Source organism: Pelophylax lessonae (genome assembly GCF_965119305.1).
Source record: "Pelophylax lessonae genome assembly, chromosome: 9".
Taxonomy (NCBI): domain Eukaryota; kingdom Metazoa; phylum Chordata; class Amphibia; order Anura; family Ranidae; genus Pelophylax; species Pelophylax lessonae.
The window spans coordinates 175,017,975-175,036,772 of record NC_138776.1 but is presented as its reverse complement, the minus strand read 5'-3'; the positions used below and the strand labels follow the sequence as shown (position 1 = coordinate 175,036,772).

Below are 18,798 nucleotides of genomic sequence, written 5' to 3'. Positions count from 1 at the left end.
TTGTATAATAAGACAAATACATTTATTTAGTGCAATTTTAAGTTTAATTGAGCAGGGCTAATTACCAAGCAGTAACAAGACACAAGATTTAACTGATTTAAAAAAGGAGCTGTGGTAGTTATTTCGCAGAGAAGTAAATTAGTATGTCAAACTTTGGGCCCAAGCGTGAAGTCTTCATTCTTCATTTCATTTCATTTGTCACAGCAACAACTTCCTTGGCCCTGGCAAGAATCACAGGGATCAGGGCAGCAGGAGACTGGGACAACACAAGGGTTGCATGGATTGCATGGATCTGCCAAGAAAGAAATATTTAATAAAAATAGACTACTGCTTAGTGTAAAATAGATTTTCACAATTGATTACAGGTGATATTTATTTTTTAAGCTAGCAGTCATGTTAGAGTTTGGATAGCAAATACATTTCCCAAATGCCCTAAATTTAGCCATGGTTTCTTTTTCTATGTATGTTTTCATTATTCAGCTTGCAGAATAGGGTTTTAACCAAACTTTTTTTGATTCTTTTTCTGGGAACATTTTTTTGGAACAAACATCAATGGGCAGTCCATAATTTGTTTTTACACCTCTGCCAATTTACGGTCTGCAGCCGCAAATATGTTTACTCATCTCCCACTTAAGCTAGTCATACATGGCTAGATTTCTCTTGTTCAACCCTTGGGCTGAATGAGAGAAAATCATTAGATTTCTCTATCCCTGATGTTTAGTGTGGAAGGAAGAATCTATAGCACTACCTGCTATTGTAATCAAGCAGCCACAGCACCCCAGCTGCTTGAATACCTGAATAGAGACTATGTCTGATAGAATGCAGTCACTGTTTGGCCAAATTTTTCCCCCTATTAGTTTCCCCTTCAACTTCCTTCCATTTTTCTTTTATCAAGCTGGGTGGTGTCAACAGAGCCAACCACAGCTGAAATGTTATCCTATTCAGCATGAGTTGGCTGAAATTCAAGCCGTGTTTAGCCAGGTTTAATCCACATTGGGCTTTTCATTCAAGCCAGCAGTAAGTTCACAAAACTGGAAATAGTCGCTAAAATTTGAAAGCTTACATGCAAAATAATTTATTATTATTATTATTATGATTATTATTATTATACAGGATTTATATAGCGCCAAGAGTTTATGCAGCGCTCTACAATATAAAATGGAGAAAATACAGTTACTATACAATAAAATACAAGAGAATTAGGAGGGCCCTGCTCAGAAGAGCTTACAATCTAATAGGGTGGGGCAGGTGTTACAAAAGGTTGTAACTGTGGGGAATGAGCTGATGGAAGATGTTAAAGATTAGTTGGAGGTGTGATAGGCTTCCCTTAAGAGATGAGTTTTTAGGGATCGCCTAAAGGCAGCTAGAGAAGGAGATAGCTGGACAGGTTGAGGTAGAGCGTTCCAGAGGATGGGAGAGGCACTGGAGAAATCCTGGAGACGAGCATGAGAGGAGGAGGCAAGGGAGCTTGAGAGTAGGAGGTCTTGAGAGGAGTGGAGAGGATGGTTTGGGTGATATTTGGAGACAAGTTTGGGAGTATAGCTTGGGGCAGAGTTTTGAATGACTTTATATGTTGTGGTTAGTATTTTTAATTTAATTTGCTGGGCAATCGGGAGCCAGTGTAGGGATTGGCGAAGAGGGGTGACAGACACTGAGCGGTTGGTAAGATGAATACACTGAGCAGTTGGTAAGATGAATAAGCCTGGCAGCAGCATTCATGATAGACTAAAGAGGGGGTAGCCTATGAAGAGGTAGGCCTATGAGAAGGGAGTTGCAATAGTCAAGGCGAGAGATAACAAGGGAGTGAATGAGGAGCTTGGTGGTTTCAGTTGTTAAAAAGGGGCGAATTTTAGAGATATTACGGAGGTGAAGTCTACAAGCTTTTGGCAACGATTGGCTTTGGGGCTGAAAGGACAGGTCAAAGTCTATGATTACACCTAGTACCCTGGCATATAAAGATATTCAACAAAACATTTTTTTTTATTTGCCCCTTGGGTGCAGAGAGTAGAATGGTTTAATGTACAGAAATAGAAGAAGGGTGATTACAATTTGTTACTTTGGTACATACCATGGTATGAACAGTTTGATTTCAATGTTTGGTCCTGAATGGTTTAATTAGGGAAAATTAATTTGCTATAACCAAAGCCACACAAAGTGAGACTGGTGTTTCACAGATCAGTTATAATGCAGTGTGCCTTAGCTTTATTTTTTCGGTTCAGCTTTAACTGTAGTATTAATACTCCAACTGTGGATTTTGGTAGAGAGCCAGTTGTACAACACATGCCATAGAATAACTGATTAAAGACTACAGGGCTACCAGCTGCTGATATAGAAATGAGTCTTATATATATATGATTTTCTTTGTTTTCCCCACTGATTGTTTTAGATTATATCAGGCATATGATTCACAAAATCTGGGGAATCCACCCCCATATTTGAAACTGTCTTCAAATTCCCTCATATATCAATTCTGTACAGTATGTCCTTTTTTTAAATATGTTGGTACTTTACATTGTCTTTTGTAAGCAATATTTCCAATTTTAGAAACAGTAGTGACATGTTGGATTTCTATGAGGAATAGATTTCATTGTGGATATAGAGTAAGGGATGGCTAAAACTCCTGTCAGGTTTTTATTTACCTGTGTCCAAGACACCTTACCCAGGAATATTAGAAGTTTGAGAATTGAGGTCATTATGTGAAAAACATTGTGAAGCACATTTCTAGTACTTGGGCACTGGAATAAGATGCAAACTTTTAGATGCAAAGAAGGATTTGCATTGCATTTAAAACATTCAAAATTTGTCAGCTAAGGTCCAGCAGCAAAAACATTATGTGGCACCTTTCCTTCACTGGAAAAGGCCAGGAGAGGTGGCATGAGCTATTAATGGTGGCAGGTATTATCAATTGGGGGAGTTTGTATGACAAATGTTTCATTTGAAGCATCGGCATCAGGGGCCCCTCTCTTAAATGACCAGAACTTGGGTTTCTTATACAGGTATTTGAGCATAAAAGACACAGTTTGCCACAGATTGACTGCAGCAAAGAACCCACAGTCTTTGGTGTCACTGAGGGCAACAAGGTCGTTAAACATTTTACTTCACCCACAGACAGCTCCCCAGGTTGAGGAGCAGGGAAATGTCCCCCCTGAACCCTGAGTCATGTGTTTCCTCATGCATGTTGTACCTACATAACTGAAACTTTTAAAACAGCTTTTACTCTGTAGGTAGAGACTGCAAGCGGTGTTGCTCACAGCATATACAGTACATAAAAAAGTAGATACTGCAGAGCTCTGTGGACCAGCCCTGTAGCAGTGGCCTGAACCTGTAGGGCAATGCCTGCCAGATGGATAAGGACAGCTTGCAAAACATCTGCCTCTCACTTTAGGCCTGCCTCACATTTTTAATAAAAGGGGTTGCCAAAATGTAATGGCAGCTATTAAAACAGAGGGGATTAAATATGTGTCATGTGGTGCACACTATACCACACAAGCATTTAATCTTAACTTATTTTAAAGAATATGTTATTCAGTGATATTTATGGCAATAATGCCTTTCTCTTCTTTACCTTGTTGGCGAACATGGAAGTTGCCACGTTGACCCTGAGGTTTACATGCTGAAAAAAAAAAACATACATTAGTGAAGCACAACGAGCAGCAATTACCAGTAATGCTATCAATCAAATATTGCAACTGTGGTAAAGCCCCGTTTTTAGAGTTAAATAAAAGTGCACTGCTCTGACCCTCCATATGCTACCCTCATAAGCTGGAATCAGGTGCTGGTTTGGAGTCCATCTCTTCTCTACACATAGCTTCATATATTCCAAAGAAAAGCCACATTCTGATGATGTCTTCACAGGTAAAGATTGGCCAACAAGCTTCAGCAGATAGTCCTACACCTAGGAACACCCCTCTAACATGTTTACACCTGATGGCCTTAACCATAGAAGGTCTTGGGGGTGGGACCATGTGCTAAATCTTGTCGACTTTTTAAAGTTTTGCCTGTGAAGACATTGTCAGTGTCAGTGCAGGCATACTGTATTCGGCACTATTGACTGGTGCAAATGACAGGTCCCTTGGCCTGTGCTGTCCTCTAAATAATTAAATAGTCCTGCGAGCAACAAAGATGTATTAACATTATTGCTGCAGGCACTCCACTATCTCCTAAGTAGGGGATATCCCCCTGAGTAAGACAAGAGGTCCCTGTGTCGTCACGCGTAGGTGAGGGGCACAGATGGAGCACTGCACACACCAAGAGACGGCAGGTGGATGCAGCTAGCTAAAGGCTGACAGTGATCCTACCACAATATATTTCCCCCGATGCTGGATTGCTATAGATAGATTGGTGCACTCATAGCACCAATAGTATGTGAGTAATTTTACTACTTTTTATCAAATACATTTTAAAAGGTTTCAGCACTATTGAGTTTCTTTTCCCCTATGTACGATATCACCATTGTATGTTACAAAGAGTGATCCCCTAGAGAGGATCCCCACCTGGGGGGATTGAAAAATTGTTGCTGGCCTGGGAAGACACTAAGCGTTTATGACCAAGCTGAATCGCAAGGTCGCACAAATTGAGAGTGATCCCTGAGAGAGGATCCCCACCTGGGGGGATTAAAAAACTGTTCCTAGCCTGGGAAGGCATTAAACGTTTATGACCAAGCTTAACCGCAAGATCACACAAATTGAGGTGAGGACCCAACCACAAGGGGGTGCACAGTTCAAGGTGTATTATCACTGGGACACCTGTTGAAGCACATTGTCACTTTGAATCTGTTTTTGGGCTTTACATTTGCATTTTTACAGCACTATTGGCACTTTTTTGAGAGTGGATTGTTCGTGACAACACTCTATATTTTTATATGGACTTTTTACTTCACAATATAGATATACTGTATAAGCAGGATTATATGCATAATAGAATTTATGAACAATTTTTGTAATATAGCACAATTTGATATCTGAGATACACTTGACGTTTATGCATGTGATTTTGTATTTTTTCCAGCACTTTAAGTGCAAATTATTGAATATTTAATATTGCACTACATCATTTTTATTTATTGTGTGGCATTATTTGGGATAACTGTGCTGTCCCCTGTGGCAACAGAAGATTACAGCTACAGAGGTAGGGGAGTATCAGAGGATAGAAGATTTTAATAAAGCAACAGCCAGCAGCACAAGGGACACTTTAGATTGATTGTAAGTACAGTCCCATGTGCTGATATTTTTTTTTTTTGACAGGTAGGGGGTATCAGAGGATAGAGGATTTAAAATAAAGTAACAGCCAGCAGCACAAGGGACAATTCACATTGATTGTAAGTACAGTCCCATGTGCTGATTTTTTTTTTTTTTTTGGACCAAACTTAGGTTTCTATGTATGTTCATCAAGCTTCTCTATGGGCCATGAAATGATTTTGTGTTGTGCAGCTAACCCTCGGTAGTAGAGACACTGTAGCAGCAAACAGTTTTTGGAAACCAGCATTGGAGTCCGGACGCAAACTTCAGGAAAACAAACCTTTTTATTCACTAGCGAAAATGACTTAGCCCGGCTCATGCCCGTTTGCCAAGTGCCTAAATAAGCGTGTACATCACATATATAAAACCGCACTTATGTCACAGATATGTATATTCTTAACTAGTTTGGCAAGCAATACAGATGTTCCCTGTAACTTTATATCTATGGCAATTAACATTCCCGGCTTCACACTTATCTGTTTTCTCGTTAGTTACAGGAGAACAGAGAGAAAGAGATAGTGGGAGAGAAGGGGGAATCTAAACTGCGCAGATTGACTGTCCTTGTCTCTTTAGTACTACAAGGATCAACAGAATTAACCATTTTGTTTTGCTAATTATCCGCCATTTTAGAAGGCTTTCCAGGTGATGTCACATTCCCCCCTTTGATGCTATCGTAGCCAGAGTGTAAGCGGAGACTAACCATCACATAGACAAGGTGCTGCGATAAGGTCTGAAAAAATATATGTGTTGATATCCAATAGGAGGGTGGATAGCAACACATATATTTTTTCAGACCTTAGCGCAGCACCTTGTCTATGTTTATTTATCTAGGGGTCTAGGCATACCATATTGGTGATGCTTGCTTTATTTTGGTTTTTCTTTTTATCTGTGAATTGGTGTGCACTTTTCACCAGATTGCATTTCTGATTTGGACACTTGGACACTAATGCACATTTATTGGATTTTGAGCACAATCACAGCTTGTATGGGCTTCAGTTATTGATTATATTACCATCATTTATGTTTATAGGTGCACGTCTGGCGCAGCACATTTTTTGTATTTATTACTATGGCTACCAGTAAACATATTAAAGCATTTCTAACAAACATCATATTGGTGAATATTCCCAGCTTTGGCTGTGCGATGACCAGTCAGCTTCCGGGTGTGACTGGAGCAGAGCTAGCAGATATCAGATGTCCTTTTCTTCTGCTGTGTGTTGACCCAACAGCTTCCAGGTATGTGTTGGGAGCAGGACTGCAGTTCAACTATCTTCCGCAGGCCTGACAGTTTCCAGGTGTGTGTCAGGAGCCGGGCTGGAGTTCTTCCCTCTGATTTCTCTAGTCAGTTTTAGTTTTAATGGGTACTGAGGGTCTACTGTACTCAGCCAGGAGTATGTGTGGTCATCACTTTGCTTTACCCTGGAGTGGTGTATCCAAAGGGTCACCTCGGCCACCTCAAGAGCTGTGGGTGTTAAAAGTAGGACAGTGTAAGGATCCCTCCATGTTTGCTCTAAGGTGGTTGTGTTCCACTCTTTCACCCATACTGTATATCCTGGCACAAAGGGATGGACTGGGTTTAACAGACTTATGGGCAGTTTTTCCTAGACCTATTGCCCTATGTCCTGCATATTCTCCCCTAATTTCTGTAACAGTTCACGGTTCACCACCCCCCCTATCTGGTATAAGTCTCCCTTTATGTCTTTTATGATGGGTGGGGCCTAACATATAGTCCTTCAAAACGGGACGATTGTGTCCTCTTTGTAGGAGTACTCCGAATTTTCAGCAGAGCAATGGGCAGCATCAAGGTCCGCTGCATTTGGGTTTCCTGACTGAGTTTGTCCAGTTGCGATTTCTACTTTTCCAGAGCTTTTAGGTAGATACGCAGTATGTAGTTTTCAAGTGATCTTGAATGCTGTTGCTAATTTCTGGAGGCACTTTTGGACAAAGGCCGGGCTGTTGTTTGAGCCTATGGATGAGGGAATTCCATATCTGATTTTATGGAATAGGCCCTTCACCACTTCTTTTGTAGTCTCAGTTCATGTGGGCCAGGCCTGTACCCAGCCTGAATAGGTGCAGATGGCCACCAGCAAATATTTGTATCCTCCTGAGGGAGGCATGACAGTGAAGTCAACCAGTAGTTCTTCCATCAGTGAGACTCCTACAGGTTGTACTTTGGGAGTTGTTACAGCCCCTTGTCTGGGGTTGTTTCGGGCACATTTTATGCATCTGCTGGCTGCAGCCTGTGCAAGTGTGGGTAGCACGGGAATATAAAAATGTCTTTCTAGGGCCTTTTCAATGGCTGTTTTGCCTATGTGTGTTCCCCTGTGGTCATCTGTTGTGGGGGCTGCTGGAATGCTGCATCCCTGGCTGCTCGGTCTGCTGTACTGTTGCCTCTAGCTATCTGGGAGTCTCCCTTCTGATGGCTTCTACAGTGAACCACTGCAACTTCAGAGGGGGCCCATACTGCTTCCAAGAATTCCAGGATTTCTGTCCCATACTTGATGCTCTTCCATCCAGATGTAATGAGCCCTCTTTCTATATACAGGGCTCCGTGAGCATGGAGAGTCAGAAAGACATACTTAGGGTCCACATAAATATTCAGTCTTAGTCCTGCAGTGAGTTGTAATGCCCTGGTTGGTGAAATTAGTTCAGCTTTCTGAGCAGGGGTTCCCTGTAGTAAGGCTCCTGCCTATATCACTGTGTTCTGTGTAACCACTGCATAGCCGGTATAGCGGATCCCATCCTCTAAAAAATTGCTGCCATCAGTAAAGTACTCAAAATCTGGCTTTTCCAAGGGGCTGTCTTTCAAGTCTGGCCAACTTGCATAGACTTCATCCATGACCTGGAAGCAGTCATGTGCCAGAGGTTCTGGTGAGGTGGGAAGCAGAGTGGCTGGATTTAGGGTATTAACCATCTCTAGATGAATTTAAAGATTTTCACACAGCATGGCCTGGTAATTGACGATCCGGCTGTTATTGAACCAGTGATTTCCTTTGTAATCCATCAGTGCCTGTACCTAGTGTGGGACCTGTCACCTGGACATTGGTTTCCTGACTTAGTGATAGCTTGTCAGTTTTGACCACTAAGAGGGCTGTTGCAGGTGATAGGCCTCAGGCAAGGTGGCCAACCCTGTTCTACAGTGTCCAGTTGTTTTAAGAGGTACACCACAGGGCGTTGCCATGATCCCAGGTACTGTGTCAGGACTCCCACTGCTATTGTTCTTCCCATAGAAATGGTTCTTTCTCTCCCCCCTTTGTGAATTTATAGAGGGGCCTGGCTTTGGCGGCAAAGTCTGGTATCCGAATCTTGCAGAATCCTGTTGCTTCCAGGTTGGGGCAGGGATCTGGCAAACAGCTTCTTTCCTGCCCTTTTCCAACTGTCTCTGGCCTTGTGACACCCTGATTCCCAGGTATTTTACAGTCTCTTGGCACAATTGAGTTTTTCTTCTAAATACCTTATAACTTGTTTCTCATAGTAGCTGCAACAGTTAAGTTGTTCTTTACATTACTTCCTTTTTTTCCTTCATTTGATCCAGTCTGCGCATTTTGTGCCTGAGTTTTTTTTTTTGTTTTTTTTTATTGTCAGTGCCTCTGCTAACATGTCAACTTTCTGTTTCATTTTACAGTCAGATTCTCTCTTCGTTTCCAATCTGTACACCACCCAATGGGGCCACCACTGTGTTTTTTTTTAACTCTTCAGCATACTTTAAACCTGCTTGGCTTATTCTGTGTCTCTTCTCTGAATTGAAAAGAGTCAGTAGGAGCTGCTGGCAGCCCGCCAAAGTGGGACTATAAGTCTGTATTATTGTGCGGAATAAGTCTGTCATAGCTGAGTTGAAAGATGGGGCAAGAGTTTGGTTTCTGGCATCGGGAGTCTTTGGGGTGGAAGTTGACATTTGACCTGTGCGCCCATTGGTCACTTCTGTGGTCGTTTTCATCCTACTCAAGCACAGGGGTACAGTTTGGGGTATATATATATATATATATATATATACACTGTGACTGAAGACTGACGGGTTCTGTTCATCTTCCTGTGCAACATACTGACTTAACCTCCCTGGCAGTCTGATTATGTCCAGATTTCTGTGCTAAAATCGGTACATTGTTTTGCACGTAAATCTGTTGTTTTACATTTTAAAACTCACCTTCCCCTGCGATCCCCCGCCATCCTCCTCCGCTGTCTTCCCCCACTGTCCTCCTCCGCTGTCCTCCCCCGCCGCCCTCCCGCTGTCCTCCTGCTGTGTGCTCGGCCAATGCCGGCGCCTGTCTTTTGGTTCCCTTCCCTGCGAGCGTTGCGACGCAGGGGGTGGAACCGGCAGCAATTTCAAAAATGTAAATACACTAAATGACATGATACAAAGCTGTGATCCTAATGGATTACACTGTATCATGCCATTTCACCACAGGATTTCACCTGGTGAATTTTCCAATGCCTTGCCTGTGCTTTTCAAGTTCTTTGTGCCTGGAAAATTGAGAACGACCATGGCGTCCAAAAAGCGTTCTTTTTGTGCAAAAGTGCTTTTAGACGAACTGGAAAACAGTGACAGCGAAACTGAGTTATTTGAAGAACTGAGCGATAGCAATTTGTGGAAAAATTCCTCATCAGGTACAGAAAGTGAGGACAGTGACGATTCTGATGTCTCTTTCTGGAACATCACTCTGTTGGAATTTGTGAAGAATCATTTGGTATACTTTCCAAATTCCACAAGCTATGTGCCAGAAAGAGACATCAGAATCGTCACTGTCGTCACTTTCCGCACCTGACGAATTTTCCCACAAATCGCTATCACTCAGTTCTTCAAGTAACACAGTTTCGCTGTTACTGTTTTCCAGTTCGTCTAAAAGTGCTTTTGTGCAAAAAACAAATGCTTTTTGGACGCCATTGTCGTTCAAAATTTTCCAGGCACAAAGCACTGGAAAAGCACAGGCAGGGCACTGGAAAAGCATTCAGGTGCAATCCTGTGCTAAAATGGCATGATATAGTGTGATCTGTTAGGATCACAGCTTTGTATCATGTCATTTAGTGTATTTACATTTTTGAATTTGCCGCAGGTTCCACCCCCCTGCATCGCAACGCTCGCAGGGAGGGAACCGGAAGGCATGTGCCGGCAATAGGCCATGCACAGAGCGGGAAAAGACAGTGAGGATGCCGGGGAGGATGGCGGGGGAGCGCAGGGAAGGTGAGTAACATTGCGGGGTAATCCCTAGTGTGGCTCGGGGTTACCGCTTTTGTTACTGAAAATTAGCCCTGAGCCACACTTGGGAATACCGCCAAGGAGGTTAAACTTGATTTCCCCAGTCTACAGGGTGGGGCATCGGGACTTGCTCTCTGCTCGTACCTGCCGTGACATGTCCCTCCATGTATGGGGGAGGCTGTACAAATGATTTCTCAGTTAAACATACAAAAACTTTCCACAAAGGCTTCTGTCCTTCTGATATACAGTACAACTTTACAAAACTATCACCTTAATTTGATTACTTATCCCTCCTAATAATAAACTTCCATAGACCCTCAAACATAAGTAGCAAAACTTATGTTACAAATCAGCCAAACTTAGTTTTACCTTTCTGTTTTAATTCAGGTAATATTGTCACATTTACTAAAGAGAAAACAAAATGCATTCAACATCTTCATACAAGCAACATTTCCTCATCATTAGTTAGCTAACACAACACAAGGAGCTCAATGCATACATACATATCTTATGTTTCTGCAGTTTTACAATCTGAGCGGTCAGCTCATAATTTTCAAAATTCAAACAAGTCTCATTGCTCTGAAACTTCTACAATCCAAAGACCAATGTTTTTTTTTTTTAATTATTACAAATTGAGGCTTCCTGAAGATACAGCAGTTTCATTTACAGTATATATCAGTCTATCACCCAATTTATCAAGCAAAAACAAAATTGCAAGCCAGTGTCCAGTCAAATCCTGAGTCTGAGTCATATCCGAAGATTCTGTCAATTATTATATCATTTAGTTCAGATGTATCCATGGGTTTAATTACTACATAATTTCCCAATATAATATATGGAAATTGGTTCACTGGTCTAACTTTCTGCCCTGATCGTAATGTTATAGGGGAATACACCACTGTGAAGTCAGGTGATGAGGAACTTGCCACACCCTTATCTTCCCTTGGAATTTCTTCTCCTCCTTCTCCCTGTTCTCCTCCCGCCAGGGGTGTTGCTAGGTGAGAAAAAGACCAGGGGCTTCAGCCCAAACCTAAATTTGATGACCCCGCCCACATTTTAAAGTCCCACCCAAGCTCCACCCAATGCCCCATCATAAAATGTTATAAAATGTGACCACACGCATGTTAATCTCTCAACTTTCTAATCTCCACTTTTACTTGTAACTCTTCCCATAAAAGCAGTTGAGAGCACCAATTATGGCAATCAGGGTGCCTTTGTACTGTTTCAGTAAATTAGGTTGAAAGGCTGCAGACTGCAGACATGATACAAGAGATGGTCAGAGACTGTGGACATGATACAAGAGATGGTCAGAGACTGTGGACATGATACAAGAGATGGTCAGAGACTGCAGACATGATACAAGAGATGGTCAGAGACGGTGGCCATGATACAAGAGATGGTCAGAGACTGCGGACATGATACAAGAGATGGTCAGAGACTGCGGACATGATACAAGAGATGGTCAGAGACAGTGGACATGATACAAGAGATGGTAAGAGACTGCAGACGTGATGCAAGAGATGTCCAGAGACTGCAGATGTGATGCAAGAGATGGTCAGAGACTGCAGACGTGATACAAGAGATGGTCAGAGACTGCAGACGTGATACAAGAGATGGTCAGAGACTACAAACATGATACAAGAGATGGTCAGAGACTGTAGATGTGACAAAAGAGATGGTCAGAGACTGCAGACGTGAAAAAAGAGATGGTTAGAGACTGCAGACGTGACAAAAGAGATGGTTAGAGATGGCAGACGTGACAAAAGAGATGGTTAGAGACTGCAGACGTGACAAAATAGATGGTCAGAGACTGCAGACGTGACAAAAGAGATGGTCAGAGACTGCGGACATGATACAGGAGATGGTCAGACTGCAGATATGATACAGGAGATGGTCAGAGACTGCAGACGTGACAAAAGAGATGGTCAGAGACTGAGGACATGATATAGGAGATGGTCAGAGACTGCAGAGATGATACAGGAGATGGTCAGAGACTGCAGACATGACAAAAGAGATGGTCAGAGACTGCAGACATGACAAATGAGATGATCAGAGACTGCAGAGATGATACAAGAGATGTTCAGAGACTGCAGAGATGATACAAGAGATGGTCAGAGACTGCAGAGATGATACAGGGGATGGTCAGAGACTGCAAACGTGACAAAAGAGATGGTCAGAGACTGCAGAAATGCTACAAGAGATGGTCAGAGACTACAGAGATGATACAAGAGATGGTCAGAGACTGCAGACATGATACAAGAGATGGTCAGAGACTGTAGTTATGATAGAAGATAGAAAAGCACTAGGGGGGCCGGAGAGCAAAGGGGAAGCAGAGAGCACTGGAGAAGCTGAAGGGCAGGGGTGGCGACAGGAGAGCATTAGGGGGGACTGGAAAGAATTAAGAGGGGGGGGTTGGAAATCATTGCAGGGGGGTTGGAAAGCGCAGGGGTTGGAGAGCACTGGGGTGGGGGGCAGGGAGTACTGGGGGGGGCAGGAAAACCCAGGGGGACAGAGAGAGAAGCTGAAAATCACTGCGGGGAGATGAAGAGCACATGGGGGGGCTAAGGAGCACTGGGGGGGGCAGGAGAGAGGGGGGATGAAGAGCACTTGGTGGGGGTGATGGAAAGTGGGGGGGTGCTAGACAGCACTGGGGGGGCCCGGCCAGCAAAATAAGTTGTATAGGAGGGGGATGGGGCAGCTGCATATAGAGGATTTGGTCTTTCTATATTCCTCCTGCAGCCGCTGAATGCCTGCAGAAGGAAGAGGAGGAGAATCAAGCATCCAGCGGCTGCAGGAGGAATATGGAAAGATCAAATCCTCTATATGAAGCTGCCCCACTGCCCCTCCTATACAGTCACAAAGGGGGACCTTGCTTGGGCACTTACCTTCTTCCCTCTGCTGCCACCGCTGCTATCACCGCTATCGCCGCTGCCGCCTCTGAACTGCAGCCGGAAGAAGAGGGAGGTGGGTGGAGGCGGAGCCGATTCTACGCGCCAAGGAGGCATTTAAAATCCTCCTCCGATCTGTGCAATGGGAGACTCTCCTACTGGCTGCTGTTGTCACGTGACGAGTGACATCACTGGTTCCTAGGCGCCAGGCGATACTAGCAACCAGTGTGGCAGGCCAGGCAGGAGAGGAGAAGCATATTAGACAGTGGACACTCGGGGCTAATAATTGTAAATCATCCACACGAGACCCGGGGCTTTTTGCGGGCACACTCAGGGCTATAGCCCCGGTCAGCTCCCCCCTCCTGACGCCACTGCCTCCTGCTCCATGCTGGCTATCTGGGAGTTGTTCTACTTGTTTAACAGGGGCTGGGCAAGCTTGTGAGGGCATAGATGCAGTATGATTTGGTCCTAAATCATCCTCTTTCTTTAGTGGGAGAGAGGAGTACACTGCATCATAAATAGCTATGGATGGTACAGGGGCTGAGGGAACATTGGAAAATAACTGTGAGGGCTCAGGAGTATATTCCGGAGCATACTGCAACCAATTTAGTCCTCCCGCCCTCAAATATTTCATGCCCCACTCTGGATTACCTGAAAACTATGGGAATGCTACCTGTCCCACAAACACAATCCCTTCACCATATTCATGTGGAGCTCATCATTTGCCCTATCCTGTGGAAAGGGACAAATTTTCACTCCATGTTGCTAAATTATCAATCCATGGGTCTACATATTAATCATACCAGGGAGAGATTCTCATAACATATTCTTTACATATTATTATTTTTTTTTTTTAACTCCTATGTCATTTTGCTCTGCTCTCTTTCTTTTTTTTTATAATATTACTTTTTACGCAGAGGCTCAGGTACATTGGGCAAAGGTCCCTTACCAGGGACTTTACCCATCTTAAAGCAGAACAGAAGGTAAGCAAAGCACTGAATATTACAGTGTGAGTGTCTATTCTTCTTCACTGGAAGGCTGGCATGCACGGACGATAATAATGCTGATATCTTTTTAGTTTAGAAGTTTAACACTTAAAGATGCAGACGCCGCAATAACCTTATTCTGTTACCTTTAGCATCCCTTCCTGAAATTTTTGATCATACAGGGGGGATAGGACTGAGTGGTTCCCACCCCCATTTTGAAAAGATTTAATAAAATATTTACAAAAATGTGAGCTACTGTGTGTATATATATATATATATATATATACAGTATCTCACAAAAGGGAGTACATCCTTTACATCCTTTACATATTTTAAAATATTTTATTTTATCTTTTCATGTGACAACACTGAAGAAATTATACTTTGCTACAATGTAAAGTAGTGAGTGTACAGCTTGTATAACAGTGTCAATTTGCTGTCCCTTCACAATAACTCAACACACAGCCAATAATGTCTAAACCACTGGTAACAAAAGTGAGTACACCCCTAAGTGAAAATTTAAAAATTTGGCCCAAAATGTCAACATTTTGTGTGGCCACCATTATTTTCCAGCACTGCCTTAACCTTCTTGAGCATGGAGTTCACCAGAACTTTACAGATTTCACTGGAGTCCTCTTCCACTCCTCCATGACAACATCACGGAGCTGGTGGATGTTAGAGACCTTGCGCTCCTCCACCTTCCGTTTGAGGATGCCCCACAGATGCTTAATAGGGTTTAGGTCTGGAGATATGCTTGGCCAGTCCATCAACTTTACTCTCAACTTCTCTAGCAAGGCGGTGGTCATCTTGGAGGTGTGTTTGGGGTCGTAATCATGTTAATCTCTCAGAAGTGAGTACACACCTCACATTTTTGTAAATATTTTATTATATCTTTTCATGTGACAACACTTTGCTACAATTTAAAATGGTGAGTGTACAGCTTGTATAACAGTGTAAATTTGTGTCCCCTTAAAATAACTCAACACACAGCCATTAATGTCTAAACCACTAGCAACAAAAGTGAGTACATCCCTAAGTAAAATGTTCAAATTGGGCTCAATCAGCCATTTCCCCTCCCCGGTGCCATGTGACTCATTAGTGTTACAAGGTGTCATGTGTGAATGGGGAGCAGGTGTGTTACATTTGGTGTTATCACTCTCACTTTCTCATACTGGTCACTGGAAGTTCAACATGGCACCGCTTCATGGCAAAGAACTCTCTGAGGATCTGAAAAAAAAAAGTTATGCTGCATTTATAAATTACTTACGGTCTTGGCATGGATCTTTGCAGACTGCAGTTCTTTGACAAGGATCTTGGCATTTGATCTTCTGGGCGACACATTTTTTGGTTCCAGACATATCTGCTTTAAGATTTAGTTTTCCTTCTTGAAAAATTCAGAAGCTTGAAGATAAGTTGTTGTTAGAGAAGCTTTCAATGGGGCTTTTTTTATATATAATGTAAGAGGAAATGAAATGAGGGCAAATTCTTCCCATGGCTGGCTAAACAAATAAGAAGGCGTTTCAACACATACCATTCACATGTTTATTATTCCTTAACTGGTGTTTCTTGTTCAGCACTTTGCTATTTATTTATCAGCTCTGTGTAATTTTGTTATTAATTGTGACTAAATGTTAAAGAAGTGCAACTAGGAAATGGTGGTTACAGTTATTTAAATTGAAGCATCCAAGGGAAATTGCATTAGGGTATGCACATGGGTGCATATTTTCCAATAGGGAACGTGGCTGTATATGGGGCTCTGTACATTCAGAAGTACACAATTAAACTATTAGGCACCCTGATTCCTTTGTTTGCCCTATTGGCTTTCACCATTTACTGGATAACATTGACCCAAAATCACACAAACTTCAATTTTAACACTTCACGAGTCACGACCGCCTTATGTTTTCCTTACTATTTAACTATATAAAAACATTATCAGAGCTGAGCAGTGTGCATATTTCAAGTAAGCATCAAATAGTATTTTGCATATAGAACACCATGAAAAAAAATGGGGGCTGTGGGTACTATTCTGAAACTTAAATCAAAACATCAAATGTATGACAGTAACATCAAAAAATTAACGTAAAAAAAGGTATAGACAGGTAGTGGCTAACGTTGCCCCAGCCTGGAAGGTGAGAGTCAGTTGTGTTTCCCAGGTCTTTCTTGGTGGGTTTTTCCTTGGTCTGACCCCCTGGTTCCTGTGTGCTTTTTCTTGTTGCTGTTCTGTCGGTTTGGTTTTGACCAGTCATTTAGGTCATACCCACTCACTGCCATTGCTAGAGTCTGGATTTCCAGTGCCGTGCCGAGTTCCCACTAGGGATGATCAAACAGTTCGGGTCGACCATCGGTTCGACCCGAACACTGACTGTTCGAGGTTCGGCCAAATTTAGAACTTTTTGCTGAAAAAGTTCGGAATTAGGCAACCAGAACCGACCAAAATGCATTGGACCAGAACCATTAGTAAAAGCCAATTGAGGGGGCAGGAGAATGCTAGGAATGTGATTGGAGTGACTAGAGGGTCCAGAGGCCAATCATTAGTGAATATGCCCCCCAGTATATAAGATAGCCCCCGCCAAATTTCTACCATTTTAATACAGGGACATGGAAGAGAGTGGAAGCAGTTCTGTTACTTCTGCTTCAAAAGTGTCATTTAGCAATTATTAGTGTGAGGAAAGGGATATCTAGTGTAGTTAGGGTGCTATTTTCCACTTTAGTTAGCTTCAAAAATCAAGTTTCTGTAGGGAAAGTGTTAAGTGCCAGGGTGACCGTAGTGTAGTGTAGGGTTAACTGACTGCTATGGCAGGGTGACCAAACCCTTCCATTTCAGGGTGACCGTTATAGAGAAAAGATCGTTTTCTCTTATGTGACTTTCAGAGCAGCGATATGGCTTCTCTCCGGTCAGCCTGCTTTTTGCTGCAGACGTTTATTGGGCTTTTTTGAGGACAAGTTTGGAGTCAGGCATGACATCTGAACTTGTGTATAGGGGTATATATACACACACATGTATGTATATATACACCTACACAAAAATAGGTGTGAAAATAGCAGAACACTATGCTTGCGCTAATGAAATAATTAACAGGCATATGGCTCTGCTCCTATCACACCTATATGTGTGTATGTGTATAATACATATAAGTGTGTGTGTATATATACCCCTATACACAAGTTCAGATGTTTTGCCTGCCTCCAAAGACCCCAAAAAAATGCCAAAAAAAACGTCTGCGCCAAAAAAAAAAAATGCCCAGGTGTGTTATTGCAGGCATTTTTTTTGGGCATTTTTTTGGGGTCTTTGGAGTCAGGGGTCTTTGAAACTTTGACTTTGCCTGATCTGAAGTTACTGAGGGGTGTAATGCAAGTAACCAGCACATATAGTTACAGCTTGGGTCACTAAACACATTGGGGGGATGAAGACAAAGGTAGCAGAGTTAATACAGTGTGGAGACAGTGGTTACCAAAGGGGAACCCAGCCAATGACACACAGGCTTTTATACTGTCCCATGGGTTTGGCACAGAGAGTGGTGCATCATGGGATAGGGTATAAAGGCCATGAGCACATGAGGCAGGGGGTCTTTGGGTGGGAAGCTAGGTCCCGGAAGGAGGGTGACGGCTGTCTCCTCTTCTGTATATAGAAGAAGCCAAACGGAGCCCACGCTCCAGGCGTAACGCGTATAGGGAGGCGGAGCCTGCGTGCCTGACGCCGATCGCTCGGGTGCTACTCTCTAACACTGAATGCCATAACAGCAGGCACGGCTGAGTGCCCAACAAATGTGAGTCACCCCTTTATGCTCAATAAAAGCTCATTATTTACATTCAGAGAGCACTAGATCTTTGCTTTATCTTTATTTTATGTCCTGGCGACCCCCGGAGGTGAAGGCTGGAGAGGTTACCTGTGATAGTCTGTTTATCCCCTGATATGCTCATGCTGGCCCGTTTGGGTCTGATATCAAGGTGAGAGGCCAATCTTACTGGTGGAGGGAGTTCACACACTGGTGGTTCCTGCTTGATTCACAAGGGATTGAGGCTGTCCTGTCATCACCTGGATATACTAATCATTACTTTGGAGCACTTTATATGAACATTTATGTTTCATCAGAGCACATATGATGGACACTATATTTTGTTGATAACACTTGTTGATTCATTAATCACTTATTATTTTTGTGCACTTCTGGCGCAGCACGTTTTTTGATTTTTATGTCTCCTCTTCTGTAGCTGTGGATGGTGGTCACAGGCAGTTGGCCTGGTGAACCAGAGTGTGTTGCTGAATCCAGAGGTCCAGGAGAAGCTGACTGGGGGAGTTGGAGGCAACAGTGACTCTGGAAAAACAGTATCCGTGAGTACAGAGGAACGTGCCTAAGGGTCTGCCCAGGAAGGGGACCACTCCAAAGGATAGAGTCAGTGGACGGGTGTCAGCACACACAGTGAGAGAGAAAGGGGGTGCTGAGTTTAGAACCCTGAAGAGAATTGCAAGCAGGAACACTTAGAATATC

At 43.0% G+C, this 18,798-nt stretch overlaps 1 long non-coding RNA gene across 2 annotated transcripts in view; it reads right to left on the bottom strand.

Moving 5' to 3' along the window:
- The window catches only part of LOC309564720, a 626,554-nt gene that overhangs the window by 561,360 nt on the left and 46,396 nt on the right, over positions 1-18,798 (bottom strand). The window contains exons 2-3 of one of the 2 annotated variants that reach the window (XR_014225762.1): positions 3,566-3,613; positions 191-292 (exon numbers count right to left, since the gene is read on the bottom strand). This is a non-coding gene — a long non-coding RNA (uncharacterized lncRNA). Of the gene's footprint in view, positions 1-190; positions 293-3,565; positions 3,614-18,798 lie in introns of those variants that run through there. The other variant, XR_014225761.1, reaches the window with a different exon arrangement.